At 38.6% G+C, this 14,986-nt stretch overlaps 1 protein-coding gene across 1 annotated transcript in view; it reads left to right on the top strand.

The window, feature by feature from the left end:
* GRIN2A (glutamate ionotropic receptor NMDA type subunit 2A) overlaps nt 1-14,986 on the top strand; it is a 185,988-nt gene that overhangs the window by 149,656 nt on the left and 21,346 nt on the right. The window lies entirely within an intron of this gene.

Raw genomic sequence — 14,986 nt, 5'->3', positions numbered from 1 at the left:
TCCTGCTGCGAATTTTTAAAGAAGAAGCTATCCTTAATTTCAACCATTGCTCAGGTTTGTTCGGTTGATAGTTTATTTAGGGCATGTATATTCCTTGTAATTTTTACCAATCATTTGTATTACTGAAAGCCCTGGAAAACTGCTGTTATCTTTAAAATTGGGCCACCTGTCAGACACTTAAGCATGAAAAGGAAGGGGCTACCAGACTGCAGGGGAGTTCAGGACATTCGCTAAAACTCAGGCTGGCTGCTCTTGTGCCAGCAACTGCTCTTCCTCCGCAGCTTTAGTCCTTTTGACAGCATAAGCTATTAATTCTTTATAGATCCCCTCTGCGCCCCCCCCCCTTTTTTTTCTTCTTTTGTTTTCTAAGTGATTTCTCAGCAGGTACACCCCCAGGTGTCTACCTTGCTCCCCTTGACTGACATTTCTGTAGCAGATGGTGCAAATAAGCTGCCGTGTGTGGTGTTTTCCAGATCAATATAAGTAACTGCTACATACAGCTGTGCTCCTTAGTATTTTGTCTGATGGCACCTGCAGAAGGATTAAAGAGCATGCCATCAGCTGCTAAATTTTCGTACAATAGAAGTGTCACTTTGTGTTTGCTTGTATCACAGGTTTGGGCAGGAGAGTAGTGTCAAGTGGGCTTACGTATTTTCTGTCTTCAGTTTCTGCAGAGCAAGAACCGCGCAAAGACCAAATCAATGTGGTAATTGTGGACAGTAAGCTTGGTTACAGATCAGGCAGCATGATTGTACCTTCGTTTTGCCTCAGACTGGTTTCTCTCTGGAAAGATGATTTCATTTAGGTGACCAAACCAATCAGGCTCTGTCATCCTCACCTGTCACCTGCACCTTGAGCCCGCACAGATCTTCCTTTTTGCTAAGGTGCTTGGTGAGGATGTGATGCAGTTCCTGTTGCTGATGCCTCAGGAATCTCTGGAGCTAAAAGTGTCCTGAATGAAAGAGATGAGACTGTATAATATGGGGCTGTAATAATTTGCATTCTTTGTAGGAGGAGCATAGAAAAGCATGAATAGGTATTTTATAGTGTGTTACAATTGCCTGCCTTTTTCTCCAGACTTGTGTTCTTCAGAAACATCATTTTTCACTTGTTCTACCAAATTTCCTGTTCTGTTCCTCAGTACTCATAATTGTTTCCTCATTTTTTATATACCCAGACCGTATCATCTTCCTTTATCCCTCATGAATTATTTGAAGAGATTGTTTCTCTCTTCCATGTAAAGTTTGTCCTTTCATCATTACCTAGACTTGATCAAGCTTTCACCTTCTCTCTTGGCTTGATCCCATGATTTTTAATACATCTTGCTCCATGGAGCCTATGTTGCTATTGCTCTTTTGAGGATGGCCTGTCTCTCCTTCCTCAAACCACTTCTGCTTCCAAGCAAATATACAATTTCTATTTCCCTCTTGAGTTTGTATGTGTTCTGTTTACCTTATTACAGCTATTTTGTCTGTTTCCATCTTTATCGCTTGTCAAAGCTATTCCTGTCCTTTATCTTTTTTCTTCTTTCATCCTCATCATGCACACAACAAGCAATTTTTCTTCATATGGTAAAGCTTGCTGCTTCTGCTCAGCTTTTTGAAGATGAACTACCCGGTAATTATAGAGTCAGAGATTACAGACCTGGGAAGGACTGGCAAAGACTGTCTGGTTAATGACTGCTGCTGCGAGTCAAAATGAATAGTACCCGTGCTATTCATGAAGAACGTTTGTATAACCTGTATGTATTTCCAATCTCACTTTTAAAACTACTTCTGCTTAATTGAAGGTATCAAATTTAATTCCTTAGTTATAGTGTTTGATTCTAATTTTAAGGTGGAGCAAAAAATAGCAGCAATCAGGCAATACTTTATGACTGAATAATGCTACACCTGTGGCATCTGATCTAAAAAGAATCAAACTATCACATAGTCTCTTGAAACAGTTCAGTCTGTTTTTGCTGTATCTCGAACTCTTAAGTCTTTTGGTCAGCTTTAATTAGCATTAGCCTCTTGAGATGTATTGGGAATATCTTGATCTTTGAGACCATCATGTTTAATACATAATGTTACTGAACTGAACTGGAAGGAGAAAGCAGGAAGAAGACAAACATAAAGCTTCAGATGCACAGGTTTCTCTGAGATTTCTTTTTTTGGAGAGCTGCTCATGTCCCTTTGCTTATTCTGAAAATAAATTAAAAAAAAAAAAACACCTGGGTTTTTTATCTTGCTTTCTCACAAGAAGTGAAAAATCAGCTGCTTCATTTCAGTCATTGATGTGGCCAGGAAATACCTCAAGGGCAGAAATACAGATAGAAATGTGTATAAAATAAATTATGTTCCTGCCTTTATTTCCTGGTCTGGTGTAGGGGTTAGATAGGTCTTGTGTTGGAGTATTGCTGTACATGCAGAGATGAGTGTGCACACATCCGTGTCTGGGAAGACTTGAACAAAATACCCAGCCCCTTTCTGTTCTCATCTTTGAGAGGTAAAGCTAATAGGGTTTCAAAAATTAACTTACAAGGAAAGCATCTGCTTTTTTTTTTCCTAATTAGAACAAACAACTTCACTACATGGGCAATTGGCTTAGACCTGTCCTGTTCAATTAACATCAAAAATGTTTAAGATCATTCTAGAAAGGAATCAACTGGGAAATGCTGCAAATCAAAATGGAAATGAGATTTTTGCTCTAGACCAACATCGACATTATACCTACTCCTTCGGGTGAATCCCCATGGGGGGGGTCATTGCAGCTTACTCATGAAGGCTTCTTACTATCAATGGTGAAGGCAAATTTATCAGCTATATTGACTTTTCCCTTTGATAAAAAGAAATCAATCTTTGTTTCTGAAAATATTAAAAAATCTGTAAAGTCTCAGTAATATCTACCTCTTGTCAATAGTGTCTTGTTTCTGAGATTCACACAGTTCTCAGCAAGTTATTGAAACACCATTTGAACAACAGCAGTACTTTCTGTATTTATTAATTAAAGGTATCAGTTTGCAACCAGGCCTGTTAAAAATGAGCAAAATACATGCATCTTGTTACTGAAGTACTATGTTTCAAAATGGCAAAATATTGTCCCTCATTCAATGCAATTTAGTACTGAAAGTAGTCACGATCTTACAAGCTTGTCAAAAAATGAACTGGTGTTTTTCCCTGAATTTCATGTATATGAGGGATCAACTGAAGCACACGTGCTGTGCTACCTGCAGAGCTTCAGATTGCTCTGTAGGCAGGACTGAGCAGCTCAGGAATTCTTTGTTCATTTTCCTTAATGCAAACAGAAACAGCAGTTTTTTTCCTGAGAGTTGTTCAGAAGAGTAAAGTCTGTAAGACTAATGTATTCTTGGTGGGTGAAGTCCAGCTCTGTTAGAGCAGTGGTGGCTCCTCTATGTTCTTTAGATGCTTATTGACCAAATAAAGTTCTAAAAATGCACCACAAGCATTTCTGTCTATGCTGTGTTTAATTAATCTACAGTTCTAGAACTCTCTGTACCAGAGAGACAGAATCTATTGATTTTGCTTCTTGAAGAGAGAATAAGTCTTTGAATAGGAAGTAGTTAATTATTGTTTTATGTTTACAATGGCTGTTCGGGTTTGTTTGCTTCTATTTGCCTTCCTATATTTTTCCAGCAGAGGGTATAGTTAAAGAATGCTATCTTTTTACAAGCAGAACAACCTTACCTGTTGTAATTCTTTGGTGTGGGTTGTATCAGGTTGTAGCTGTTGAGTTTCTCAGCATATGAGTGTTCTGCTGCTGTAAAACTGTCAAGAGGAGAAAATACAATGGCAATAAACTGGAAATGCATTTCACGTTCTCACCTTTGCCCCAGCACATCTACACTGGAATATTGTCTGGGATTTATCTACTAATAGCCGAAATTAGAAAATGTAATTGGGAGAGTCTCTTCATACTGTAGAGATAAAATGAGAAACTTTCACTTGCCTATTGCCTGTCACTGATGAATCCATCTAATTTTTTCTTTGCTTCTTTAATTTTCTTGGGTATGAGGACTGCAGCTGAGTATCACACAGTGTATATCTTGTTTCAAGAAAAGAGATGGTCTAACTGATGCTGTGTTATGGCAGCATATTGATGCGAGGACTTTATTTCAGTTTCATCACAGAAAGCTCAGAACATACCTTGTTTCAAGGAAACTGCAGTAATGAATCCCTTGTGTTCCACAGGAACGCAGCCCCTTGTTGTACAGCTGCAGATGCCCTCTCTGTCATGAGCGGTTTTCAGTTTTTATTTACAGCCACAGCTGTGACTATATATTCAGGGATTTGACGCTAGAGTTTACTTGGGACTCCATCTGCCTTCCTGTTAAAGATTGCTATGCTTGGTAGTTTATACACATCAAGTTTAATACCTTGTTCCCTGGCTGTCTGTGGCATACTGGCGGAAATACAAAGCTGCTTGGAAGGAATGCCATGGTGATAACATTTCTGCACCACTGGAGCCTCAGCAGGTATGGCCTCAGATGCAGTGGATTATCAAATTTGAGCTGTCCCCCAAGAAGATGCTATCGGCCTGCAGGCGTGTCCTGAGCTGCAAGTTGCTTTGATAGGAACATGTGATGATTCTATTCCTCAGCACTTTTTAATGACAAATAATAATGCCAGAAGAAACACCTGGAAGAATCTAACTGAACATGGCATGAGAAGGTATTTCCTCCCTGCAAGCACGCTCTCCCAGGTGAAAACAATAATTTGATTATGAATTTTTTTTTAGAATCCAATGGTACTAAGCAGAGAAAGTGCAAGAGAAGACCCTAGAAGGCTCTGAAGCCCTTTTAACTCTCTGTCTCTAAGTTTATTTGCCTGAGTTTGATTTTTCTTGTGCTTACAGTGCTTATAAATTGTATCCAGTTCACAGCTTTGCACACTCTGTTATTTGCTGAACAAACTGGTCAGAGGCTGTGCTGGCAGCTTCTGCAGTGTGGCACAGGCATAACCAGGAGGCAAACATCTCCATTTCTGTCAGCTGGAACACAATTCCGATTGTGCCCAACAGGTCTTTCTGTTAATTAGGTCTCTCAATTAAACTGGTGGTGTGCCTAAAGTAAAAAAATGAACTTGTCTTTTAGGCAGCCAGCTGACATCTCCATTTGGATGCAAAACCAATGTCAGTATTTTTTTCCGTATTTTCAATTTATTTTTACAGAAAAGTTGTCATCAAAATTTTCAGCACAGGAAAAACCTTCTAGTTTTCACTCATTCTGTGGTTCGTACCCTTTCACCTAAAAATAGGAGGGAAAGCTATGAGAGAAATTACCTGTTTGAGAGAAAGATTATATATTTTAATTTTTCATAAAAAGCACAAGTTCTTCATCATTCTTGTGGGCAGATGATAACAGCTTGCAACTGGAACTCAAAGAAATGTTCAGCAGACATAAATTTTTAAACTTTTAATCTAGTAGCTCGATATTTTTTGTACTGTTTCTGATTGACAACACCTTACAGTACTTGTAATTGAGAATATTCACCCTCTTCTTGGACTTTTAATGTTACAGACATATAGCAATTCTTTTTCCAAATTTTTAAGAAATTGCCAGAGATTGTTGACTCTGAAGTTTGTTTGAGGGAGAAAGGGAAAGGTCAGCGGGCAGCATGAGATATCTGTAGTCTGTAATAATTTATTGCTTGCAACCCTCCTGGATGCCTGTTAGATAGACAAAGAGAGAAACTGTGCTGGAGACAGCTTTAGCACAAGCACTACTTTATGCAATTGAATATTAAAATAAGGTATCAAATCCTTAATATCCAGCTATCATTCTAATAACATGGTGTTTTCCTGCTTTCTTGTGGCCTACTTGTCAAAGCTCTCTACTCTGAGCCTGCCTGGGTTTTGCGTTTTTCACAAGCTTCAAAAATGGGATTAAAAAATCAAATACAGAAACTGAAATAACTAGTTTTTATATGGGTGATCCTTGCTCCAGGCATGTTTTTAAGATGCCACTGAAACAGCAGCCTGTAGTTGAAGTATGTACTGATCTTAATGAAGAGGGAATGATGTTCTCTTTAAAGTATGAAAGCCTTAGAGATCTTTTTGGATACTCAAAATTTACCAGTTTACGGTCGACTGAATGTGAAACTTATTTATTCACATGTCATTGAAAAAATATTTTCCTGAGTCTGTATCTGCTGTTACTAAAACAAAACTTATAACCTAAGATAGGAATTCGCCTTTTTTTACAAAGGAAAGTACGGAGTGATGAATCCAATCTGTACTTCTAAATGTTGTTTCGTTAAGGAGAAATGTTTAAGAAAATTACTGTCCATATATTCATCAGACCTATAGGATATGAATTTAAAAGATTTCTTTCAGACCCTGAAGGGGCAAATTATTGTGCCAGGTGATCATCCATTTAAGGGGGTGATAAATCCAAAATGCGAATGTGCGACATATGATGAGAATATCTCACGTAATTCGCTGTCAATGGTACTTATAACTAATGGTCAGGAATATAAAATAGCTTAGAGGACTGATTTAACTAGTTGCTGGATTGCTCTACTTCCATACAAAGGCACCCGCTAGACCATTTTTCTGGATATATCGTTTGGACATTTTTGGAGGCTGACGCTTAGAAGCATCCATTTCTGCAGCTGGTCTGAAAGACAAAATAAAAAATTCAATAGGGATGTGAGACAGGACCATAGGCACTCCTTAGAAAAAAGCTGAACTTTAATTTTCTCAGTCAAATGAAATCTGAAACTGGCCAAGAAGATCTATTCAGGGACAACAGCATCCATACATGCCTTGTTTCTTTTATTCCTTCTTAAGCATTTATTGTTTGCTAGTGTCATAGATTATCAGCACCTCAATCTAAGTCAATGGACATCTACTGCCCATGGATAGGTATTCCTAACCATATATACCCTGGGGAAACGTGTAAGTCAAACAGCACTGAATAAAGATCCAGAACTACCTGGGCGAGCAAGATGTTTGCAGTGAACGTCTACTTATCCCTTATCAATTTTGACAGTAAGTACTAAATTATTGTCCAAATAAAAGTACACTTTCCTTAAAACCATCTGAAGGAGCTAATAATGTTGGTACCGATTTTCTTCCTGACATTCTATAAAAAAGAAATCTCTGCTAAACAGTTTGGCCCATTCAGTATTTTCTCTCCTGGTTGACCGGGTTCAGGCACCTTCTGCAGTCAATAGCTTCATTTAGTTTGGCATCAGATGGCTGGGGTAACTTAATATCAGTTTAAATTATGATGCTTTCTTTTGGTTTTCAATCTAATATTCATTTCAGTGTTCATTCTAATATTCATTTTGGTATTGCACTCTGAGGGGAATGATTTTCAATTGATGTTACAACTGTAGTGACTCAAGCTAGGAATTGGAAAGCTGGTTTGCAACTGGGCAACTGCTATTTGTGTTGAAAGACTGCAGAGATATGAAAACACTTAAATTTGCTTTTCTGTCTAGGCACATTTTTCAGAGGATCTGTTCACTAAAGCATCAATTCTGAAATCTAATAACTTAAAAGAAATGTGTGTCTAAGTCAGCATAGCTTTCCTGCTTTTACTGCTAGCGTTACCGCCAAAGTGAGCAGAGTGCAGGGTTTGGACTATGAAGTGCCACCAAGCTGGCAGCACAGAGATAAACTCTTCCTATGGCACTTCCATTTGTGGCAGGATATTCCAGCATCTGTTTTTCTGATGGCTGATCCCTGTTTCCCCATCACTTGCCGTCCTTTCAGGAAATGCAGTTATTCTCACATTCTTGTAGTTCTTCCACATGTGTTAAAAAGTCTAAATAAATAACTGACTAGGTAGAACTTAATGTGGTGTTCCAGAGGAATTTCTGGGGTAGGTTGGTTTTTACAGGCTTTGAAGAACAGGCAAATGCCTATACTGGCATTTAGAGGGTTATTGGGATCTAAGGTGGCACTCATTGAAATGTCTGGGGAAGCCCGTACCGCGGTAGTTTCATGTTGTCTATACACAAAAGCAGACGTCAGCATGTCCTTTTAAGCTGGGTCACATTTTCAGGAATTTTGTCATGGCCATAAGATAAATGCACTGCCTTTTATTTATTTTTTTTTTTTTTTAAGAAAAAAAAAGCCTCTCTCTTCTGTTCAGCTGATCCATAGTAGCTTGCCTCTAGGAAAAAAAAATGGTTTATAGTAATTTAATTCTAATTCCTTTACTCAGTACCTAAGTGCTCTTCTGATTTTTTTTTTTCAAAAAGGATATCTCCTGTGTTTATACTACAATTTTTTAAGTGATGTAGTTATCTGTCTAATGTCTTTAAATATTGCAGGGTACCTGGAAATAAGATGAACAGGTGAAAGTAGTTATATCCTATCTAACCCCTCATCTTTTGAGAAGAAGCTATTCTAAGTTTTAGTATTCATTTGATTTGGGGATGTGATCGGATGCTGAATTTATCCTTCATTATGCTATTGTAACTGGGACAAAACCTTTAATCTAAAAATATATTCCCCCTACTTGACTTCTCAAATTTTGTGTTTTGATAAACTGATACTTTGCAAGTACTTCATTGCTTGGCATCTGAAACTTGAAGTGGGACACTATTCCTTGTATGAATTAATCATAAAGGCACAGTAAATTTTCCATTATTTTGTTGCTAAGCAGAATGTTATAGGGACTGGGAAGGTGAGTGGACAGAGGAGTGGTGAATGGGAACTCCTGTGAGTGAGGAGGGTGAACACACCTGTTCGGGTAACCACAGCCAAGTGATGTAGGAAGGTTCACAGCAGCTTTTCTGGCAGCCTGAGATTGCCCTGACAGGTGAGGTGAAGCCTTCACAATCTCTCATGATGGTGTTAACATCCGTCAGAGCTTACTCTGTCAAATTTCATGTCTTACGTTTTCTGTGTGAAGATTGAAGTGAGGACAGTTTGAGATGGGAGAAAAGGGGAATCATTCCCTGCTAATGAGTTCATCGTTTAACTGGGTTAAACTTTGCAAACCTGCATTGTTGCGGAGGGGTGGTTGCTAAATTTTCCCCTAATGAATTGGCAATGTCAAGATGTCAAGAAATCCATCCAGTGTATGTGAAATTAAGATCTGCATGGATTTATTTGAATATGAGCTGGTGATGAAGTGCCATCAGATAACCTGAAATGCATGTTAGTCAAAACTGGGTAAAAGAAATCATCAGTCCTTCATGCTAAAGATTAAGTATCTGCTTCTCTTGTTCCAGCAATATCAAAGTTTCACTTCAGAGCACTTTCATTGAAGCCTTGTCTTCAGAGCAGCCACCTTTCCCTTTGACTGCTGCATCATTCCATAGTGACCTTTTGGCATTAGCTCGATTTGGACATAGTTTGAGAAGTGCACAGATGACATTGTGTCTCTTGTCATGTAGTCTTTTTTTATCACTTCTGTGGGTAAAGAAGGGATAATATGTAAATTATTACATTTGTACTACATCTGTAAATCTGTAAGGTAAACCCATCGTATGTTAAAGCCAGTATTTTTTACTTGCTCCATTTCCAACAATGGTATTGATGATCTTTAAAAGATAGGCTTATTTTTAGCCCAGCCTTAAGTGGATACCAGTTTTTTGCCTAATATCAAATTATAAATGCTACTTTGAGAGTCATGTAATGTATCTATTCTGCAGACTATGCAATTTACTTTTAAAAGCAAAAAAGCTGAAAAGTAGTGGGTTTTTGCTGAATGTTTTGGAAATGAGCTGTGTCTCTCCAAAATTATGTTTAGGAGACAGAGCTTTAGTAAGTAAAAGTGCTCTTGATGATGGGGGTGGGGGTAAAGAGGGCAGGACAAAGATGGTGTTAAAAGTACTGTTTGAGGATTCACTGACTTGCAGTCTGACATTTGTAATGAGGCAGTAATTTCAAATATTCTGCTTTCAAAAGACACTATTGGAGCCTTAGTAAACAGTATGACACTTGCTATGTAATAATCTTTGTATTGTCTTTTGCATTTCTTTACAACATCTTGGTTTTTCAAGTTACCTATTTCAGAAATAGATCTGATTTCACTATCTTTCCTCATAATAAAATATATGTAATTTATAATGAATAATTATTATTAAATATGTAATTGACCTTTAATTTCTTCAGAACAATCCCCAGAAAGTGCTTATTTGAGCTAAAGGGCACTCTTTATCAGAAATAATGGGTAAAAGTCATTGTGATATAGCTGTTTACAGCAAAATGCAGTGCAAGCAAATTGCTATGATGGTGCACTTCATATATTACATGCATTCTGGTTTTGTGTAAGTCAAGTCTGTGCTAGTAATAATGCACAGCTTTTGTCTGGCCATGAAAAGAATATATTTGGGGTGCCAGAAAACATAAAGAAATAAGAGCGAGAGAAATTGATTCTGCAGTTCATATCCTGGATCTGACAGATGAACACTGCGCCAAATGGTACCTGCTTTAGCAAGAAATTAATTCTGCTGTAGATATTTTATGTTTGGATTTACTGCAGTAGTTGAAAACTGGGAAGTGACTTCCATCATGCTCCAGTTTCTCTGATCCTCGATGGAAACACAGTATTATTTGTTCCATAGACTCCAGTGCTTGACAGTAAAATAGACAAATGTGAATAAACAGGACTGCATTAAAGCAACCCTCTCATTTTCTGAATGCTACAACACAGATCATAGTAGGACAAAAAGTAACTGGAAGAGATTGATTTCTAGTGTGCTGGATTACTGTTTGTGTCTCCAGAACTACTGAGCAGATTGCCGTTTTAGATTTTTCCCTCTTGTTCCATCAAGAAAACAAAATCACTGGAGGATCATGTAGTTGGTTAAGGAAGCAAAGTAACATTTTCCAAGTGAGTTATGCTTCCGTTGTTGAGGAAGAAGCTATGACTAATAAAGGAGCATTTTCCTAATCCTGCTTTTCAATTTTCATCATAGGAACTTGATGAAAGTATGTGCTGATACTAAAGATTGGGAAAATGATAGGGAAGTGTTTTCACCTTTTCTGAAATCACTTTTCCTCTAACTTGAATCTCTTTATACGGGCATTTTTGAATGCTTATAGCAACACTTCAGATAATGGGTTTCTGCAATAGTTATTCTGATTTTTCAACTCGTACTTCTTGGTGACTCATAAATGTTTAGGTACAAGACTGTCCACGTTTGTTTTTCACAGATCTCCTGCTTCAAATTATGGCATTAAGTAATGCTTTTGGGGTTTTTTTTAGAACGATTCCAATTCATAATTTTATAACCCCTGATCTTCTGTACTGTGAGAGCTGAAATGCTCACCACCCCCTTTCCCCTTTGTGTTTGCTCGGTAACGAAGGACATTTGCCTTTGTATTCTCCCTGATATAGATATTCCAAAGTGTTTGTTTTCTCTCCTACCCAGGATTATTGCAGTAGTTGTGAGGAGATTTACAAACCTGCCAGTTGCTCAGACTGGCCGCACTGCTGTAGTCCTGTTCCTCTGCCATCATTGAAGATGCCTGGTGCATTTGGCTAGTTCATGGCAGTTATAAGTCTTGCTTCTTGCTGCATTCCAGTTTCTGTAGCTCTCTTTCATCTTTCTAATAATTCGTAGCAGTTTAAATAAACCTACACAATGTGACAACGCTTTTCACCCCCTGAAGTGGCTGCACTGAAATGACAAGTTAATTGATTCATTTTTACATGACTAAGGTTTGTAAGAAGCTTTGAGGCTTTCTTGATGTGGGGTGCTGTACTCAGAGAGTGTAAGCTGTTTTACAGTGAATATGTAACTTAAATAGCAGAGTGGTCAGCACTCAGACTAATATAAAGCTTCTCAGCTGTGTAGCATAGTTGAATTTTGCTGCCACAAGAACAAAGATCCTGGGGCTTGCCAGTCCACCTGAAGAAAAACAAGAGAAAAAAGAAAAGGGTGAGCATAGATCCAAGCTTGCCAGTCCTGCCTTGAGAATGACAAGGATGGGCTACTCTGTCCAGCAGTCGCTGCCACGTACACAGCCTGGCTCTTCCATAAGTGCCAAGCAAAACAGCAGATGTGGTTTTTCCCACATAGACATAGCAGGAAGGAAAGTCCTCTGCGGGCCCAGCAGTCTGCTGGCCTGCTCAGATGCCTGCTTTGTCTTCTTCCAGATCTTATGCTTGCTGCCATCTTTGCAAATAACTTGGCAAGGGTCACATTTTTGGCCTTGCCCAGATTTTGCTGTCTCAGTTTCTGGAAACTCCTATTAAGGAATGTTTACAGTTGTCTGAAAGTTCTTAAGGATTCAGAGTGTCAGGAAATTCACCTCCTAGTGACGGAAAACTTCGGTGCCCTAACATCTGAGAGCTTCAGTCATGGCTTCTTACTCCCTGCCCACACTGCAGGGGTACATCATGTTCTGAAGCTTTGCTTTGCAAGGAATAGTACTTCTGTAATCAGCACATGATGAAGAGATAATTAAGCCTTGAAAGGTTATAAGATTTATGTTGGAAATTGAGAAAATAAATTCTGAATATGAGTTTGGATTTGTAGACAGCAAGACTTTTTCAGGACGATCAACTTTTTGATTTATGGTTCAGACATTGGACAGTAAATGATAGCAGAATCTTTCAGCACTCAGCATCTGTCAAGAAAGTACCTCATGTTTTTAAGTTGATTTGCATAACGAGATTTATTGTGACCTTATAGAAGTAATATAGAGAAACACTGTCAAGTAAAGCCTTCTGCATCTTCAGAACCTGCTTTCCTTGTATGTACCCACTGCAGCTGATGCCAGACTCTCTGGGAAGCTGGGGAGGTGGGTCCACCACAAGTGAGTGACCCTGTGACTGTGCCTTTTATTTCTGTCTGAAGGTTTTACTACACTGCTCAATGACTAGGGAAGCAAGCTGCATACAAAGAACATGATTTCTGATATAGCACAAGGCTTTTGCCCTGGAGTCTTTAGCAAAGATATCTTTTTTGTCTGTATTTCTGACTGAGTCTGTTTTGACAGAAGAATAGCTGAGTCTCTATATTTTCTCTGTTTACCAGCATGTGTTTTATATGCTTACATTGCAAAACTATAAATCCCAGAATAAACAGATGACAAATTCTAGAGTGTATTTTAACTTAGGTTGGCTGGTTGGAGCAGTGTCTGTGCTCACAGAAGGGACATTACCTTCCCATCCCTTGCCTGAGCCAATCGCATCCACTGAGAGGGGAAGTATCCTTCCTTCCCCACAGGTAACTGTGGAGGTCTAAAAGCATGAGACTGGGTTGTATTGATTATCTAATTGTCTGCTGTAGGTCAGAAATGTTATGAGTATCTTGAGGGTGTGGCAAGCTGTTTTCTTTTTTTCTGTTGTGCACCAACCCAAAGGATGTGGATTTTTGTTCTTTCTCTCTACACAAGCCAAAGATCATCTCCAAAGTACTGAATCAAAGCACGTAATTTAGAAAACTGTCTGGTCTTGTGTTGAAGGCTGCAGGCTTGGGCAGTACCCCAACACCTTCTTGGCTATTTCCAGTTTAGTTAGCCTAATTGCTTGGTTGGCATCCATATCTTATTTCGAGACTGCATTTGTGACACATCACTGACCAGATGTTTAGCAATTGTTTTCTCTGTGTTAAATTGTCCATTTAAAGGAAGGAGAGAGACAGACTTGTAGCATTGATGGAGCTAAGCTGACTTTTAAGATGAAGATTGCACCAACTGAGTTTTAGGGAAGAGTGCAAAAACAAAGGAATGATGGCCCAGATACTTCTTGCAAAGGTTGCATGACACACCTGTACTTTCTCTAAATTAACTACTTTACTAAATTCCCAGTTGATTACTTGAATGGTGACTGTTGGGGTAAGTATACTTGATGAGAAGCAATAAAATACAGTGAGCAGTGACAGGAACTTCACTCTTCAATTTTTCATGGCAGCAGTCAAAATCCAACAACCTCACCCTGCTGGTATTCCTCTTGGTTTAACATGAGATGGATATCAGTATTTTTTAGTGCTGCATTTTTGCTATCTGATCTAGAGTTCTGTAAAAGTCAGGGTTCTGTATGAATCTGTTGATTGATTATTTAAGAACAAACATTGAATTATGTCATGCATGAAATTATTTTTTTTTTCTTTCAGTAGCCAAAATCTGATATGCCTAGGTCTTGATCTTTTCTATGGGTATAATGAAAAGCTTTATCAACATAAACTGGTTTAAGCTAGTGGCAAGTGTGATTCCAAAATTTCAAGAGCAACAGAATTCACAACTGGTACATACTGATATAATGTAATTGAAGTTGATGCTGTTGTGCCTGTTTGTGCCACAATTAATTTATTTTTATAATTCCCTTTCCATAAAGATGGGTCCCAAACTGTTTATGAGCAGTATTTTGCCAGCTTCTGTCATTTGCATCCCATCAGTAAATTTTAGCAGTGCTCCACAGAAATGCATTGTGGCTCTTCAAAGGCACAGCAGGCAGTGCTGGCAGGGCCTGGGAGCTGTGGTGCCAGTGAGGGTGGCAGGGTGAAGACTCCTCCTACGCCAACCTGTGAAGCTGATTGTGTAGCTGTGCCCTCCCCATTCCTCTGACTCCTATGGGATGGGCAAAGATATTGAAAAGGGAGAGTGTGTTACTGGGGGATGTAAAACTTTGTTTTAGTGTATCATTTAGGTGGGCTTTGGGCTGAGATGATAGTTTTTTCCTATTGCCTCTGTATTCTTCTAGTCTTGTGCAAGTGGGTTTGAAATGAATGGTTTTGGCTGCAGATGAGGGCAGCAATACCAAATAAAATTGTTATCTTTTTCCTTTCAAAGATTGCATATTAATTTCTGTAGGTATAAAAATGTCTTGTCTTTGATTGAGGTCTACTGCTGGCAAGTGATTGCCCTTCCAAATGGCCTCCTCTTGTTGTATATGCGCTTTTACTGGCTTCATATGTGAACTATCCACACACCTGTCTCTTCTAACTCTTGCTTTACAGTGCTTCTTAAAAATTACCCCTGAAGGACACATTCTCGTTTCCTTTCCTTACTGATTTTGTTTTCCTCTATTTTGTCGTGTTCCCTGTATAACTTAGAGAATGGTATTATCCCATCC

The sequence above is a fragment of the Egretta garzetta genome, unplaced genomic scaffold (genome assembly GCF_000687185.1).
Source record: "Egretta garzetta isolate BGI_Z169 unplaced genomic scaffold, ASM68718v1 scaffold153, whole genome shotgun sequence".
Lineage (NCBI taxonomy): Eukaryota > Metazoa > Chordata > Aves > Pelecaniformes > Ardeidae > Egretta > Egretta garzetta.
The sequence above is the reverse complement of the archived record's forward strand: the minus strand, read 5'-3'. Positions and strand labels throughout refer to the sequence as shown.